The following is an 18,676-nucleotide window of genomic DNA, read 5'->3' on the forward strand; positions in this document are numbered from 1 at the left end:
CAAGGATTATTTTTTCTTATCTCAGCTTCTTGGGTTATCCTCTTCAAAGAAAATTCTTGTGACTTGCAGAGTTTTAGAAAAGATTACCCTTGACTAAAACGAGTTCTTCAAAAAGGGAAAAATTCTGTGCAGATCTCTTCCATTTGACGTTGCTAAACTTAAGTACAATAATGTCACATGCACTTATACAGTAATTGTGGGCACGCCTAAGTCCCTCCCTCTTTCCTAAACCAAATTCCCCAGATCCTAGAAATCCAGCCCTTCTGCCCTCCCGGAGGCGCCTTTCCCAACGTAAAGTACAATTTAAAATTTAAGCTCCTTACTAAATAATGATTCTGTAGTCAAGTGCTAGGGGATCTGGGCACCCCATTGCCTCCGGAGGGTGCAGCGGGGTGTAGGCAAGGGCAGGGGGAGTGGGCGAAGCTGCTGGTTGGTGCCTGAAATCTGTGCGTTGCCCCTTTAATTGTGTCCCCAGCCCTCGGGCGTTTCTGTCCAACGCCCACGTCAGCAAATACCTTTTGTTTCTCTCACGTTGGGGCTACTTGTTTTAGGGCGCAAAGGAACGGCTTCAAGAGGGGGTATTTCCCCTGCCGGGAACCGGGAATCTTCCCCCAGCCCGCGCGCGCGACCCGCCGGTGCGCCGCGGCCCGCGGTAAGTGGCTGCGCGCGACGCGGGCGAAGGGCGGGCGGGGCGTCGGGGCTGCCCGGGACGGGCCCACGAGCCTAGCTGCGGGCGAAGGCGCCGCGGGCTCTGGTCCCAGGGCTGCAGCGGCGGCGGCAACAGCGGGATGCGGCCCCGGCGCGGCGCCCCCAGACGTTCCCGGTCCAGAGAGCGGCGGGAGGCGCAGAGGCGAGCGGGCGCCATTTGCAGCCCCGGGCACAGCGGCGGTGGCGCGCCGGCTCCGAGGGGCTGGAGACGGTCACAAAGGAGGCGCGGGCAGCCGGCGCCCAGGACCCGGCCTCCGGGCGGCGGCCAGCGGGGGAGAGGCGGGCGGCGGCGGGGCGCACCGTTCCCCGGACTGCGCGGCCGCCTCTCCGGCGCCCATCCAACCGCCCGGCCCGGCCCGCCTGCGCGCCCGGGAGGGGTTGCGGGACAATGGCAGCGCCGTCGCCGCCCGCGCCCGCCCAGCGCCGCGCCCGCCCGGCCGCCCGGCCTGGCCCGGCCGCGGCGCGGGGAAAGGCGGGAAGGCGCGCGGAGCCTCCTGGCGGCGGCGGCGGGAAGGCGGCGCGGGGACCGTGCCGGGCGTGTCTCGAGCCGTCGGGCGGCGCGGACTCCCGGAGGGTCGGCAGCCAGCCGGGCTCGGGCTGCGCGGCGGGTGATGTGTGGCCCGCCGGGTGGGGTGGCCAAGGTCCGGGGCTTCTCTCCTGCAGCTCCGGGCGCTTCCTCGGGTAGGTGGCTGGCTGGGCAGTAGTCCGAGTTTCTGCGTACATCCTCCATCCTTTGGTTTTATATGGTGATGTGACAGATCCGGGCTGAGAAGCCAAGGCAGACTTACTATACCTAACAAATATTGAGCTACAATTATTATTTTATGCCGAACCCACATGTACGCACCTTCTACCTATGCAGACGGCCTCTCTTGTAAGTTAATTAGTGGTTTGGCCCCTTCTCCATCGCATGCGCTTATTTATTGTTGATTGTGCCAGTAGCCAGGCTCCACATCTTTAAAAGGCGTGGTTTATTTTTTTTCTCCCCTTTTTTTCCTTTTAAATTGAGATATGGTAGACAAGTAACATTGTGTTAGTTTTAGTCCAATGAGTGTTTGGAAGCCGTAGATTCTCACGGGCTATAACCAGAGATCAGATGTCTTTATTCCCAGGAGCCCCCTGACCACACAAGATGTTAATGGGAAGTGAGGATCCAACCTGCCAGTCTTGGCTAAACGGGCATGGCTCTAAAATGTTAGTAGGAGGCATCATCTTGGCCTTTTCTAGATCATGTAAATTGGGCTTTTAAACTGCACACATCAGTTTTACTTCTATTCTTGATAAATGTTTTTATTTGCAGAACTTTAGTAAATGGAGTGCTTTCGCCTATATGAGTTATATCACATAAAACAACTACCTAGTCAGGCTGAGGATTATTTCACTTTCTAGATGAGGAAACACATTAAGCATTTAAGCTTTAAGCCAGGAGGTGAAAGGTGGCAGCCTTCCAACGCCCTTGCCTCCTGCTCTAGCTCTTCATTTCCTCCTAAAGTCACCTCCAGAGCTTTCCAGTAAGCAACTCATATTGCTTCCCTGCTCTGAAAACCTTAACTGATTTGTATCAGAAGCAAATCTAAAATCCTCAGCAGAAGAACCCCGGCTCAATCTTCCTCTCTGTAACCTTCCCCAAGCCCTGGGTATGGCTGGGTTTGTGAGGCCCCTGGAGCAAGAGCCCTTCACTATAACCAGAGATCAGATGTCTTTATTCCCAGGAGCCCCCTGACCACACAAGATGTTAATGGGAAGTGAGGATCCAACCTGCCAGTCTTGGCTAAACAGGCATGGCTCTAAAATGTTAGTAGGAGGCATCATCTTGGCCTTTTCCAGATCATGTAAATTTCCGACCCGGTAAAGAAGGCACTCTGCTAGACCTTTTCTCATGGCCTTGAAATTACCAGCTTTGCTGTTGATAATGATTTGAGCCCAGCAAAAACTTTGTAAGATAGGGCAATACTTGTTTCCTCCTATATCATTTAAATCTTATTTTCTAGATCAAATGGAATTTCTGTCTAACAGTTTCAACCCTTTCAGTGACCTAACTACATGTTTATCAGATTTAAAAGATTTGGTGCAAGTTTTTTCATCCCCTTGAGGGAAGTCTTTGTCACCTCTTTGCTCAGAATTGGTCAGTGGCTCCCCATCTTCAGTGGCTCCCCATTTTACTCAGACCAAAAGTCGGAGGCCCCTAAATAGTCTATAAGGCCTTGTAGAAACTGGTCCCATGATGTCCTACCTGCCCCAGCCCTCCTTAATGTTCCTCCAGTCTTTGCCTGCTTCACCTCAGAGCCTTTGCACTTGCTGTTACATCTGCCTGGAACACCCTTCCCCCAGATGCCTGACTGACTCTTTGTCCTCCTTTGGACCTTTTTTTTTCTTTTCGTCTTTTTTTTTTTTTGCTATTTCTTGGGCCGCTCCTGCGGCATATGGAGGTTCCCAGGCTAGGGGTCCAATCGGAGCTGTAGCCACCGGCCTACACCAGGGCCACAGCAACACGGGATCCGAGCCGCGTCTGCAACCTACACCACAGCTCACAGCAACGCCGGATCGTTAACCCACTGAGCAAGGGCAGGGACCGAACCCGCAACCTCATGGTTCCTAGGCGGATTCGTTAACCACTGCGCCACGACGGGAACTCCTTTTTTTCTTTTCTTTGGCCCCAGCCTGCAGCTTGATGTGGGATCTCAGTTCCCAGACCAGGGATGGAACTCAGGCCATGGCAGTGAAAGCACCGCATCCTAACTACTAAACCACCAGGGAACTCTCTAGACTTTATTTTTTTAATTAAAAAACTTCTTTTCCTTTTTTTTTTTTTCTTTTTGGCATCCACAGCACATGGAATTTCCCGGGCCAGGGACTGAATCTGAGCCACAGCTGCATCAACACCAGATTCTTAACCCAATGAACCAGGCTGGGGATCAAGCCTGCACTGCTTCAGAGACAGTGACAGATCCATAACCTGCTGTACCACAGTGGGAACTCCTGGATTTTTCTTTAAATGCCATCTTTTCATTGAGATTTGCCCAAATACTGCTTTGATTTTCTTTCTTTCTTTTTTTTGTCTTTTGTCTTTTTTGTTGTTGTTGTTGCTATTTCTTTTTTTTTGTCTTTTGTCTTTTTTGTTGTTGTTGTTGTTGCTATTTCTTAGGCCGCTCCCGCGGCATATGGAGGTTCCCAGGCTAGGGGTCGAATTGGAGCTGTAGGCACCGGCCTACACCATAGCCACAGCAACGCGGGATCCGAGCCGCGTCTGCAACCTACACCACAGCTCACGGCAACGCCGGATCGTTAACCCACTGAGCAAGGGCAGGGACCGAACCCGCAACCTCATGGTTCCTAGTCGGATTCGTTAACCACTGCGCCACGACGGGAACTCCTGCTTTGATTTTCTTAAACAGTTTTATACTTAGTTCTAAATCTTTCCGGGGTTGGAGTTCCCGTTGTGCCATGGTGGAAACGAATCTGACTGGTATCCATGAGGATGTGGGTTCAATCCCTGGCCTCGATTAGTGGATTGGGGATCTGGTGTTGCCGTGAGCTGTGGTGCAGGTCGCTGACACGGCTCGCTCGGATCCTGAGTTGCTGTGGTTGTGGCAATAAGATGGCAGTTGTAGCTCCGATTTGACCCGTAGCCTGGCAACTTCCATATGCTGCAAGATCAACCCTAAAAAGTAAAAAAAAAAATTTTGGCCATGCCAGCAGCATGCAGAATTTCCCAGGCTAGGGATTGAACCCACACCTCTGCAGTGACTACACTGGATCCTTAACCTGTTGAGCCACACGGGAACTCCCCAATTTTTTTTCTTTTGGCTGTGGCTAGGACATGCGGAAATTCCTGGGTCAGGGATTGAACCCATGCCACAGCTGTAACCAGAGCCATAGTATTGACAACGCCAGATCCTTAATCCTCTGAGCCACGGGAACTCTGCAAATTGAATTGACTGTTTACATGAACTATTATAACTTGCTGTTTCAACTTACAAAGTCAATCTACTGAAAAGAAAAATTGAAACATTTTACCCATTTTCTTGACTTAGTCACATATTTTGAGAATAACTTAAACCTTTCCTGATGACTCAAGAGTACAATTATGTGGGAATTCCCTGTGTGGCTCAGCAGAAACAAACCTGATTAGTATCCATGAGGACGTGAGTTTGATCCCTGGCCTCGCTCAATGGGTTAAGGATCTGGTGTTGCCTTGAACTGTGGTATAGGTGGCAGACAAGGCTTGGATCCTGAGTTGCGATGGCTGTGGTGTAGCCCGGCAGCCTCAGCTCCGATTCGACCCCTGGTCTGGGAACTTCCACATGCCGTGGGTACAGCCCTAAAAGGCAAAAAAAAAAAAAAAAAGAGTACAATTATGAATGCAAGTTATGCTAATGCTTTGTAGGCGTAAATACTATAAGTTGTAGCTAACCCTAATTTATAGGACAATTCCTATTTTCTTTTTTTTTTTCTTTTTTTGTCTTTTCTTGAGCTGCTCCCATGGCATATGGAGGTTCCCAGACTAGGGGTCTAACCAGAGCTATAGCCACCGGGCTATGCCAGAGCCACAGCAGTGTGAGATCTGAGCCGAGTCTGCAACCTACACCACAGCTCACGGCAATGCCAGATCCTTAATCCACTGAGCGAGGCCAGGGACTGAACCCACAACCTCATGGTTCCTAGTCTGATTCGTTAACCACTGTGCCATGACGGGAACTCCGACAATTCCTATTTTCTTGGAAAAGTTCCTGTTATCCCTTCTGTTATTCACTCTGTCTCCACTGTCTCAATTCAGTTCGTCACCATTTCTTGCTTTGACAACTTCATTAAGCCTTTAAATTGGTCTCCCTGGCCCTGCCTCTCCCGCTGTTTCTTTTCCTCCATGCTGTCTCGGGTTTTCTTCTGGGTATACAAGTTGGATCATCATAATAATCATACCTAATATTTATTGAGCCCCAGCTTCATGCTGCTAATTATGTTGGGCATTTTGCATATATCATGGTCAGAAGAAAAGTGTAAGAATTAGGAGTGCTGGTTCAGGGTCATTCACTGAATTTCAATCTCTGTTCACTTGCTCCTTTTGCAGTCTTAGAGAAGATTTTCTTTTCTCTGTGCCTTCATTTCTTTTTTCTTTTCTTTCTTTTCTTTCTTTTTTTTTTTTTCAGAACCTGCCCAGGCTAGGGATCAAAACCTGAACCACTGCAGTGACAATACCAGATACCTAAACCACTGAGCCACATGGGAACTCCTGTGCCTCCATTTCTTGATCTAAACCATGTGAATCAGAGTAGCACTTACCTCATGAGGTTATTGTGAGGACTGAAATAAGATAATGAGTATTGGGAGTTCCCGTCATGGCTCAGTGGTTAACGAATCCGACTAGGAACCATGAGGTTGCGGGTTCGGTCCCTGCCCTTGCTCAGTGGGTTAAGGATCTGGCATTGCCGTGAGCTGTGGCATAGGTCGCAGACACAGCTCGGATCCCTCATTGCTGTGGCTGTGGTGTAGGCCAGCAGCTACAGCTCTGATTAGACCCCTAGCTTGGGAACCTCCATATGCTGTGGGTATGGCCCTAGAAAAGGCAAAAAAATAAAATAAAATAAAGATGAGTATAAAGTGTTGAGTACAGTGCCTAGTAAACAAGTATTAGCTATTTCTTTTTATTAAGATAATAACCCATATACCATAAAGTTCACCTTTATTTTGGCTGCACCTGCAGCATGTGAAATTTCCTGGGCTGGGGATCAAACCTGTGCCAAAGTTGTAGCCTGCACCACAGCTGTAGCAACACTGAATCCTTAACTGTGCTACAAAGGAACTTCCCCAAATTCACCCTTTTAAAGTGTATAATTCAGTGTTTTTTAGTGTACTCACACAGTTGTGCAACCATCACCACCCTCAAATTCCAGAACATTTTCACCACTGCATAAAGAAATCCCATACCCAGTGGAGTTCCCGTCGTGGCGCAGTGGTTAACGAATCTGACTAGGAACCATGAGGTTTCGGGTTCGATCCCTGCCCTTGCTCAGTGGGTTAACGATCCGGCGTTGCCATGAGCTGTGGTGTAGGTCGCAGATGCGGCTCGGATCCCGAGTTGCTGTGGCTCTGGCGTAGGCTGCCAGCTACAGCTCCGATTGGACCCCTAGCCTGGGAACCTCCATATGCCGTGGGAGCGGCCCAAGGAATGGCAAAAAGACAAAAAAAAAAAAAAGAAAAAAGAAAAAGAAAGAAATCCCATACCCAGAGATTGTGGCTCAGCAGGTTGATAATCTGACATGGTGTCCATGAGGATGTGGGTACAATCCCTGGCCTTGTGTACTGGGTTAAAGATCCAGTGTTGCTGTAAACTGCAGTGTAGATCACAGATGTGGCTTGGATCCTGTGTTGCTGTGGCTGTGGTATAGGCCAGCAGCTCCAGCTCTGATTTGACTCCTACCCTGAGAACTCCCATGTGCTGCAGATGCATCGTAAAAAAGAACAAAAAAGAAGAAATACCATACCCATTAATATTCATACCCCATTTCTGAATCTCCCTAGCCCCTGACAACCACTAATCTACTCTCTGTCCCTATCATCTGCCTATTCTGGACATTTCATATAAATGAAATCATAAGGTATATGGTCTTTTGTGCCTGGCTTCTTTCACTTAGCTTGAGGTTTTCAAAGTTCATCCATGTATAGCAGGTACTCAGTTCTTCATTCCTTTTTATGGCTGAATAACAGTCCATTGTATGGATATACCGCATTTTGTTTATCCATTTTCCCAAACGGTGATGGACATGTGAGCTGTTTCCACCCTTCAGCTATTATCCATAATGCTGCTATAAATATTTGTATACAAGTTTCAATGGGGACATAAATTTTCATTTCTCTTGAACATATACCTAGGAGTGGAACTGTGGAGTCCTGTGGTAACTCTGTTTAGGAGGAGTTCCATTGTGGTTCAGCAGAAACAAACCCGACTATTACCTGTGAGGATGTGTGTTCAATCCCTGGCCTCACTCAGTGGGTTAAGGATCTGGCGTTGCCGTGAGCTGTGGTGTAGGTGGAGGACATGGCTCAGCTCCTGCGTTGCTCTGCCTGCGATGTAGGCAGCAGCTGCAGCTCTTATTCAACCCCTAGCCTGGGAATCTCCATATTCCACAAGTGAGGCCCTGAAAAAGCAAAAAAAAAAATCACTTAGGAACTGCCAGACTCTTCCAAAATGGGTGCACCATTTACATTCCTACCAGCAATACATGAAGGTTCTGATTTTTCCACATCCTGGCCGACACAATATTTTCCTCCGTGTGTGTGTGTGTGTGTGTGTATTTATGGTAGTCATACTAGTGAGTGTGAAGTCAAATCTCGTGATTTTTACTTGCACTTCCCTAATGACTACTAATGTTAAACATATCTTCATGTGCTTATTGCTGTTTATCTTAATTTCTTATTGTTATCAATCCTATTTATCTTAGCTATTATCTAATCCTCTTAACAGACTTCCTTAGAGCCTCTTAGGAGTCAATATCCCCATTTTACAAAAAGGAAACTGATGCTTAGTGTTAAGTAACTTGAGGGAGTTCCCTGGTGGCCTACCAGTTAAGGACCTAGTGTTGTCACTGCTGTGGCTTGGGTCATTTCTGTAGCTCAGGTTTGATTCCTGGCCCAGGAACTTCCGCATGCTGTGGTGGGACCGGGAAAAAAAAAGTTAAGCCACTTGACAAAGTCACATAGCTAGTCACTGGTGACCTATTACCATGTCGCTTCTCTTAAAATCCTTCAAAAGTGCCCCAAACCTAGGAAAGTGGAGGGGCTTCAGGATCTGGCACCTACATATTTTTCTCTGTTCATCTTCCATTATCCCTCCACAGACCCTGAGTCTCTAGCCATAGCATATACATATATTTTTAAGAGGTCCTGGAGTTTAATACCTGTCTGTGCCTTTGCCTTTGGTCCTTCTGTCTAGAATGCTCTTTGTGGAGTTCCCGTCATGGCTCAGCAGTAAAGAACCCGATTAGGATCCATGAGGATGAGGGTTCAATCCCTCATAACAGGGACATAATAAGACATAATAAATAAATAAACAAATAAAATAGAATGCTCTTTGATCTGTTCTTCATGTATTAACTTTTAACCATCCTTCAAGACTTGACTGTTACTGCCTTTTGGAAATTTTTGTGGACACTCCCAAGTAAAGTCATTTGCTTCTCTGGTTTTTAGTTTCCTCCTCCTAGGAGTATTTTCTTTCTCTCTCTTTGCTGATGGACATTGAGGTGTTCTAGAGCACTGATCTCTTCTTGTCATCATCTTTCTATTCCCAAGGCCAGGGATAGGCAGGCATAAAGCAGATGCTCAATAAATATGTATCGAATGAATACACTTCACATTTCAGCTTGAATATCTGGCCTTATAAAAAGAGAATAAAATAGGAGTTCTCACTGTGGCATATCAGGATCTATGACATCTTGGGAGTGTTTGATCCTGGTTTGATCCTTGGTCCAGCACCGTGGGTTCAGGATTCGGAGTTGCTGCAGCTGCAGCTTAGATTACAGCTGTGGCTCAGATCTGATCTCTGCCCCTGGAACTCCATGCCTCAGGGTGGCAAAAAAAATAAAAATAAAAAAAAAAATAAAATAGGAAAAGAAAACATGTACAGCTATATGAAGTTCAAAACAGCGTAAAAGTGGAGTTCCCATTGTGGCTCAGTGGTTAACTAACCTGACTAGTATCCATGAGGACGCAGGTTCAATCCCTGGCCTTGCTAAGTGGGTTAAGGATCCGGCATTGCCGTGAGCTGTGGTGTAGGTCACAGATGTGGCTCGGATCCCACGTTGATGTGGCTGAGGCGTAGGCCAGCAGCTACAGCACTGATCTGACCCCTAGCCTGGGAACCTCCATATGCCTCTGGTGTGGCCCTAAAAAGACAAAAGACAAAAAAAGAAAAAAGAAAAGAAAACCCCATAGCATAAAAATAATTACTGCGTCAAAAGATGAAGTTGCTTTTTCTTGTTTGTTTGTTTTGGCCATGCCCATGGCATGTAGAAGTTCCCGGACCAGGGATTGAATCCATGCCACAGCAGCGACCTGAGCCACTACAGTGACAATGCCAGATCCTTAACCTGCTGCACTATCAGGGAACCCCCTTTTTTTTTGTCTTTTTGCCATCTCTAGGGCCGCTCCCGTGGCATATGTAGGTTCCCAGGCTAGGGGTCTAATCGGAGCTGTAGCCACCGGCCTACACCACAGCCACAGCCACAGCAACGCGGGATCCGAGCTGCGTCTGCAACCTACAGCACAGCTCACTGCAACGCTGGATCCCCAACCCACTGAGCAAGGCCAGGGATCGAACTCGCAACCTCATGGTTCCCAGTGGGATTCGTCAACCACTGTGTCATGACGGGAACTCCTATCAGGGAACTCTTGAAGTTGTTTTGTTTCATTTATTTTTCTAACCCTTCAGAAAATCTACTGCTTTGAGTCCTAGACTCTTAGCATCATCTGAACCATTGAGGGTATATTAACCCCTTTGCTTCAGGTCCCTTTATTTACTGGCATTGTTGGATAAGGTGCAACATAAGGCTCTTACAATTTCAGAGTATTTGAGGGAAGCTTTATTCCAAAAATTACTATATATATATATATATACACACATATACATTTTTTTTTTTTTGTCCTTCTAGGGCCGCACCTGCGGCATATGGAGGTTCCCAGGCTAGGGGTCAAATCGGAGCTATAGCCCCTTGCCTTTGCCACAGCCACAGCAACAGGGGATCCAAGCCGAGTCTGCGAACTACACCACAGCTCATGGCAACACAGGATCCTTAGCCCACTGAGTGAGGCCAGGGATTGAACCCACAACCTCATGTTTCCTAGTCGGATTGTTAACCACTGAGCTACGACAGGAACTCCTACAGTATATTTTTTATCAGCAGAAGTCTCTTGCAAACCAAACCAGGGACATAATTTTATCTAAGACCATCTCAATATGTATATTAGAATACTATTCTAAGTCTAAACATGCCGAGACCAGCTCAGCAGGATGGGGCTGAAGAATGGGTGCTGTGAAACTTAAGGAAAAAAGTTAACATAAAACAAGACACAGAGACATTTATCTTAAGTAGAGGTGGGAACCGGGGGACTCAAAATCTCAGGGACCAAGAGCACGCCTCAAGAAACCGCACCGCTTTTATTGTGTTTTTTAGGATGATGTCAAGTGAGGAGGGGCTATGGGTGGAGGATATAGGGTTTGTTTACTATTTTATAAGTTCTTTTATTATTTTAAAAGCCACTTAGCTGGTAGAAGGTTAAGCTTTTACTCTGACCTTTAGGCATATAACAATCATTTGAGTTAGCTATCTATGCATAGCATTCCAGAGAATCCTCACTGTGCTTCTGCAAAGGGCATGACTATTTGGGGCCTAGGTTTTCACCTTAGTTCTCTTTGCTAATGCATATTCTGCTAACGACCGCTCCTAGACCACATGGCCATGAGGTTCCTCTTTCTCTTATTCCTTAGAGGACATATCATGCTTGTGCAAACAGCGTGCCCATCTGCACAGGTCCGGCGTGCCTAGACCAACGCATTATGTCCTCATTCAGCTGACCCTATGAATAGCTTATGCCTTTAGGTCTTTGTTCTTAAGCTTAAGTCATTTACCAGCACTGTGACTGTCAAGCACGAAGATGGGATAAAGTAAAGCAGGACAAGATGGAGTTTTCAGCAAAGAGGCTAAGAAAATATTGTAGAAACATGTCTCGTGACATAAACATTAAAAATTTAAACTTTCAGATTGCAAATCTTATTGAGTACAGATCTCATTCTCATGAAGTCTCTGTGATAACGTTTTAAAAACAACCTAAATTTTGAAAAACAGAACAACCTAAGTGTGGGCTAATGGATGAATGGATAAAGAAGATGCGGGTGTGTGTGTGTGTGTGTGTCTAGACATAATGGAATAATATTTAGCCACGAGAAAAAAGAAATCCTGTCACTTGTGATAACATGGATGGAGCTTGAGCATGTTATGCTAAGTGAAGTAAGCCAGACAGAGAAAGACAAATACTGAATATTATCACTTATATGTGGAATCTTTTTTAAAAAAGCCAAATTCATAGAAACAGAGTAGAAAAGTAGTTGTCAAGGACTAGAGGATGGGAAAATAGGCACAAACTTCCAACTGTAAAATGAGTAAGGTCCGAGGATCTAATGTGTAACATGGTGACTGTGGTTGATAACACGGTATTGTATGATTGAAATTTGTTAAGGGAGTAGACTTAAATGTTCTCACGAAACAACAAAAAAAGATAAATATGTGAGGTACTGCATATTTTAACTAACTAGCTGGGAGGAATCCTTTCACAATGTATATTATATCAAATTACCACAATGTTCACTTCAAATATCTCACAGTTTTGTCATATATATATATATGGGCGGGATGTTGCACCTGTAGCATACGGAGTCTCCAGGCTAGGGATTGAACCCGTGCCACAGCAGCGACCGAAGCTGCTGCAATGGCAGTGCCATATCCTTAACCCACTTCGCCACAAGGGAATTCCCTGTCAGTTTTATTTTAGTGAACCCCAAAAAATCTGAATAACAAACACTCTTGTTCATAAAGCATAATCGATGAGGTAACATTTGAAATGGGAAAATGGCAGAAATTGCTTCTAAAAAATAACTGTTAGGGTGAAGTCTAGAATAACTAGTTAGAATAACTAGTTGACTAGTTAGAGTAGAGGTTTGCTCTCCTCATGTACACTGTAGTTTTGAAATGATCACTCTCTCTGGGTATACAGATATGATGGAACAAATTTTTTGTGTCCACTTTTGTATAAGTTAGCATTCTTCAGCCCACAAGAAAATGTGTGGTAATAAAATTCTAAAATGTTTACATTTTCTACTCGGTCGAAGCAGTGTTTTGGGGGGGTTTCTTTTGTTTGTTTATTGTTTTTTGGTCTTTTTAGGGCCGCACCCTCGGCAAATGGAAGGAAGTTCCCAGGCTAGGGGTTGAATTGGAGCTGCAGCTACCAGCCTCCACCATAACCACATTGCAGGTCATGGCAACTCCGGATCCTTAACTCACTGAGCGAGGCCAGTGGTTGAACTCTCCTCCTTATGGATATTAGTCGAGTTTGTTACCACTGAGCCACAACAGGAACTCTTTAAAGCAGCATTTTAAAGTGGTCTGCGTAACTGATAACAGCAAATGCTATTAATATTATTAGTATAATAATGGCTAACATCTCTCAAGGGCTTATTATAAGACAGCCACTGTTGTAAGCATTTAAGACTGTCTTTTCATTTACTCTGTTCCATAATTCTAGAAGGTATAGGTATTATTACTAGTCCCATTTTACAGATGAAGAAACTGAGGCACAAGGTTAACTTTCTATGTTATCCAGTAAGTGTGTGGCAGAGCCAGAATTTGTACCTAGGCAATCTGATTCCAAAGCCTGTACCCTCTGCTCACTCACAGACAGACTACTCACCCTTCTTCCTACATTTTGAGGCATCTAATGGGCTAATATGTCATCTGGGCCCAGTTTCAGCAAAGAGAAACCATTCTAGGATTTAATTCGTCTACTAAAGGGAACTAAGTGCTCACAAAAATTGTTGGAAAGGCCATGAAGAGTGGGCTCCAGGCTAGGCCTTCAGAAGTTTTTCCCAGGAGCAGACTGCCAAACAGACCCTCACGAGGAGGGAATCGGGAGGCCACCACTGGCCCTTCTGAGTTCCAGATGACATTGCTTGGTGCAATTCAAGGGTCAAGAAATTGCTATTCTGGAGTTCCCATCATGGCTCAGTAGTTAATGAATCTGACTAGGAACCATGAGGTTTCGGGTTTGATCCCTGACCTTGCTCAGTGGATTAAGGATCCGGCGTTGCTGTGAGCAATAGTGTAGGTCGCAGACGCTGCTCGGATCCCGAGTTGCTGTGGCTCTGGCTTAGGCCAGCGGCTACAGCTCTGATTAGACCCCTAGCCTGGGAACCTCCATATGCCATGGGTGCAGCCCTGCAAAGACCAAAAAAAAAAAAAAAGGAAATTGCTATTCTGCAACTGCCCCTCAACACCCACCAACTAGTGACAGCTGAATCTACCAAACTTGTCTCTCTGACAGCTGTGAAACTCTGGACATGGAATGCTTCAGAAAAACCCAATGTTTCCATAAATGTACTTGCCAACATTAACAGCCAGAACAGCAGAAAGATGGCTCCCGCCTCGTTGCTGCCTTCTGAATCTCACAGAACTCTGATGGATGGACCCCCTTTCACATGGGGAAACTTAACTGAAAAGGAGTCTGGGAAAAGAACTTTTTAGTTTTCCACAAGGAAGTTTGAACGCATGCTGGGAGTTAGTTCACACATCTACTCTTAACTAATTTCTGCCAGGGTCATCCCTAAACATGACGTTTCATCAGCCTGTGGAAACTGGTTTGGGCACAGACTATGTGCAGAAGTCAGTTCTCTTAAAAAGCCCTAGAGGGAGTTCTGGTCGTGGCTCAGTGGAAAGGAATCTGACTAGCATCCGTGAGGATGCAGGTGCGATCCCTGGCCTCGCTCAGTGGGGTAAGGATCTGGCGTTGTCAGGAGCTGTGGTGTGGGTCACAGATGGGGCTCAAATCCCGTTTTGCTGTGGCTGCTGTGGCTGTGGCATAGGCTGGCTGCTGCAGCTCCGATTTGTCGACTCCTAGCCTGGAAACTTCCATATACTGCGGGTGGGGCCCCCAAAAAACCTGAAACAGAGGCTTTCTCTTGTGGCCCCGAGAGTTGAGGATCCAGTGTTGTCAATGCGGCGGCTCAGGTTGCTGCGGTAGCGCCGCTTCAATTCCCAGCCTGTGAACTTCCCTGTGCCACGGGTGTGGCCACATAAGAAAAAAAAAAAGAAAAAACTCCAGAATTAACTATTGCTTGCCATTGTACACAACCCAGTATACTGGAAAGTCCTAGTGAGTGCCCTTAAGCAGTATTGTTGGAACCGTGAAATTAAAGCTATCAAAGTGAATAACCTTTACGGGACCCTTCTAGCTCACCGGGACTAGCAGTAGATGAGCTTTTAGGGTTGTGAGGAGTTGTTCTCTAAAGCTGTTTATTTTGTTCCCCCAAAGACAGAATCCTAGTTTGCCCCTAAATGAGATCCTGCTGTTTTAATTATGGGTGTTTCTTAAAATCCTTTTCATAACCAATTCTGTTCTTACTATACTTTAAAAAGTAACAGATATAAAGTGTTGATAACTCACTGTTAGGAGGTTTGCTGTTTCTCAGCTCTGTTACCTTTTGCTCTCAGCTTGTTTTTTGTCCCTTTATTTTATTTTTTAGATTTTATTTATTTATTTATTTATTTTTTGCTTTTCATGGCCACAAGTGTGGCATATGGAGGTTCCCAGGCTAGGTAGGGAACTGCAGCTGCCGCCTACACCACAGCCACGGTAACTCGGGATCCTAGCTGTCTTTGCAACCTACACCACAGCTCACATCAATGCCAGATCCTTAACCCACTGAGCAAGGCCAGAGATTGAACCCTCATCCTCATGGATACCAGTTGGGTTTGTTACCTTGGAGTCACAACAGGCACTCCTGTGCCTTTATTTAAAAAAAAAAGGGGGGGGGGGAGGAGTTCCCATCGTGGCGCAGTGGTTAACAAATCCGACTAGGAACGATGAGGTTGCGGGTTCGGTCCCTGCCCTTGCTCAGTGGGTTAACGATCCGGCGTTGCCGTGAGCTGTGGTGTAGGTTGCAGACGCGGCTCGGATCCCGCGTTGCTGTGGCTCTGGCGTAGGCCGGTGGCTACAGCTTCGATTGGACCCCTAACCTGGGAACCTCCATATGCCACGGGAGCCGCCCAAGAAATAGCAACAACAACAACAACAACAAAAGACAAAAAAAAAAAATTCTCCCCTTCTTCCCAGCTATAGAAACTGTGGGACCTTTTTTTTTTTTTTTTTTAAATAAACTTTGCCAATCATAAGAGGAAATGACATTAAACTTTATGGAACACTCAGATCATCTTGGCTGTTTTCTCTTTTGGTTGCTGCTCAGAAAGATTTTTTTATAAACTTCTAGGTCACTGTTTTATTTATTTATTTATTTTGTCTTGCCTTTCCTAGGGCCGCTCCCGTGGCATATGGAGGTTCCCAGGCTAGGGGTCGAATCAGAGCTGTAGCCGCCAGCCTACACCAGAGCCACAGCAACACAGGATCCGAGCTGTGTCTGCAATCTACACCACAGCTCACGGCAACGCCAGATCCTTAACCCACTGAACAAGGGGTTCGATACTTGGCCTGAGCGAAGTCAAAGATCGAACCTGCTACCTCGTGATTCCTAGTCGGATTCATTTCTGCTGTGCCAGGACGGGAACTCCTGTTTTCTTCTTTATAGTGGCCTGTATTTTTAAATTTTTTTGTAAGTATATAATACTTTTATAATAAAAAATGTAGGAGTTCCTGTCATGGCTCAGTGGTTAACGAATCCGACTAGGAACCATGAGGTTGCGGGTTCGGTCCCTGCCCTTGCTCAGTGGGTTAAGGATCTGGCATTGCCTTGAGCTGTGGTGTAGGTCACAGATGAGGCTCGGATCTGGCGTTGCTGTGGCTCTGGTGTAGGCCAGCAGCTGTAGCTCCGATTAGACCCCCTAGCCTGGAAACCTCCATATGCCGTGGGTGCGGCCCTAGAATAGGCAAAAAGACAAAAAAAAAAAGAAAAAAACTATTATTTTAAAAAGTGATTTCATTTTTTAAATTTAGTAAAAATTATTTTGGCTTAGCTTAATTGGTTTTAAAAGCATGAGATTCCTTTTTCCACTGCCTATGAATATAAAGCTTTTTTTAATTCAATGAATTTGTCACATCTGTAGTTGTATAATGATCATCACAATCCAGTTTCACAGGATTTCCATCCCACAACCCAAGCACATCCCCCACCCCCCAAACTGTCTCCTCCGGAGACCAAAAGTTTTTCAATGTCTGTGAGTCAGCATCTGTTCTGCAAAGAAGTTCAGTTTGTCCTTTTTTCAGATTCCACATGTCAGTGAAAGCATTTGGTGTTGGTGTCTCATTGTATGGCTGACTTCACTTAGCTTGATAATTTCTAGGTCCATCCATGTTGCTAAAAATGCTAGTATTTTGTTCATTTTAATGGCTGAGTAATATTCCATTGTGTATATGTACCACATCTTCTTGATCCACTCTTCTGTTGATGGACATTTAGGTTGTTTCCAGGTCTTGGCTATTGAAAACAGTGCTGCAATGAACATCAGAGTACATGTGTCTTTGCGAGTCGTCGTTTTCTCTGGATAGATGCCCAGGAGTGGGATTGCTGGATCAAATGGTAGTTCTAGTTTTAGTTTCCTGAGGAATCTCCATACTGCTTTCCACAGTGGTTGCACCAATTTACAATCCCACCAACAGTGTAATAGGGTTCCCTTTTCTCCACACCCTCTCCAGCACTTACTGTTTGTAGACTTTTGGATGATGGCCATTCTGGCTGGTGTAAGGTGGTACCTCATCGTGGTTTTGATTTTCATTTCTCTAATAATGAGCAATGTTGAACATCTTTTCCTGTGTTTTTTGGCCATCTGTATGTCTTCTTTGGAGAACTGTCTGTTTAGATCTTCTGCCTATTTTTTGATGGGGTTGTTTGTTTTCTTGGTATGGAGCTGCAGAAGGTGTTTATAAATTTTGGAGATTAATCCCTTGTATGGACATAAAACTTTAACACTCTCCACATTAACAAAACTTCATGGTCAGTGAACAAAATAGTTGAACAGATTTTTGGGGTTTTTTTTTTGGTAATGAAAAAGGTTTGGAATATAATAGAAACTGAAACTTTTTTTTCTTTTTTCTTTTTCCTTTTTAGGGCTGCACCCATGGCATAATGGAGGTTCCCAGGCTAGGGGTTGAATTGGAGCTGCAGGTACGGGTTTACACCACAGCCACAACAACTGGAGATCCGAGCCACGTTTATGACCTACACCACAGCTCACAGCTAGGCTTAACCCACTGATCGAGACCAGGGATCAAACCCGAATCCTCATAGATACTGGTCAGGTTGGTTACTGCTGAGCCACAGTGGGAACTCCCTGAAATATTTTTAATATAGGAGTTGTTACAGCTGCTGTTGCAAATTGTGGTACACTTTTATATAATCTGGTAAATCAAATAGAAGATCTGGATGACTGCAGGGGGACTTTCTGAACATACACAGTAGGACTTTTTTTTCTCACTTCCCTCTTAACCATACTGTTTTTAAGAAATGTTTTCTTTTTCTTTTTTTTTTTTTTTTGGCTGCACCTGCAGCATGGGGAAGTTCCCCTGGCAGGTATTAAACCCACACTACAGTAGCAACCCCAGCCGCTGAAGTGACAACGCCAGATACTTAACCTGCCAAACCACATGGGAACTCCAAGAAATGTTTAATTATTCAAGTTGAATCCTTAACACTATTCTGTTTGGTTTTCTTGCAAATCCTGTCGATGCCACTTGCAGGAAAAGGGTAGTAGAACATATGTTGCTATCCTGCTATTTCATCTGTTGGCTTGTCTTTGAATAGCTGTTGTCTTTTTTTTTTTTAATGGCTGCACCCCCGGCATATGGAAGTTCTTGGGGCCAGGAATCGAATGAAAGCCGAAGCTGCAGCAACACCAGATCTTTTAGCCCACTGCATAGGGTTGGGGATCAAACCTCGATGTGACTCTAGATGCTGCAGTTGGATTCTTAACCCACTGTGCCAGGGCAGGAACTCCTGAATAGCTGTTGTCTTGAGAAGATTATTTTTACTTTCAAAGTTAAAAATATATTTGCTTTCAATTTTTCATACTATATTTTCATTTTGGAAATCTCTTCTTGAAGTTTTTTTTGCAAAGCCGCAACCTCATGGTTCCTGGTCGTATTCGGTTCCGCTGTGCCATGATGGGAACTCCTCTTGCAGATTTTAATATTAAAGTTCTGGTAATAGATGGATAGATAGATCCCATTAATTTTCTGTGCCAGAATATCTGTGCTAAAA

General features: G+C 45.5%; 1 protein-coding gene across 1 annotated transcript in view; it reads left to right on the plus strand.

Moving 5' to 3' along the window:
• The first annotated feature begins 449 nt into the window (after positions 1-449).
• Positions 450-18,676, plus strand: part of ZBTB8A (zinc finger and BTB domain containing 8A) — a 38,477-nt gene continuing 20,250 nt past the window's right edge. Inside the window, exon 1 of the mRNA XM_047793073.1 lies at positions 450-652. The gene's annotated coding sequence lies outside the window, so the exon portion shown is untranslated. The remainder of the gene's footprint in view (positions 653-18,676) is intronic.

This window comes from Phacochoerus africanus, chromosome 8 (genome assembly GCF_016906955.1).
Source record: "Phacochoerus africanus isolate WHEZ1 chromosome 8, ROS_Pafr_v1, whole genome shotgun sequence".
Lineage (NCBI taxonomy): Eukaryota > Metazoa > Chordata > Mammalia > Artiodactyla > Suidae > Phacochoerus > Phacochoerus africanus.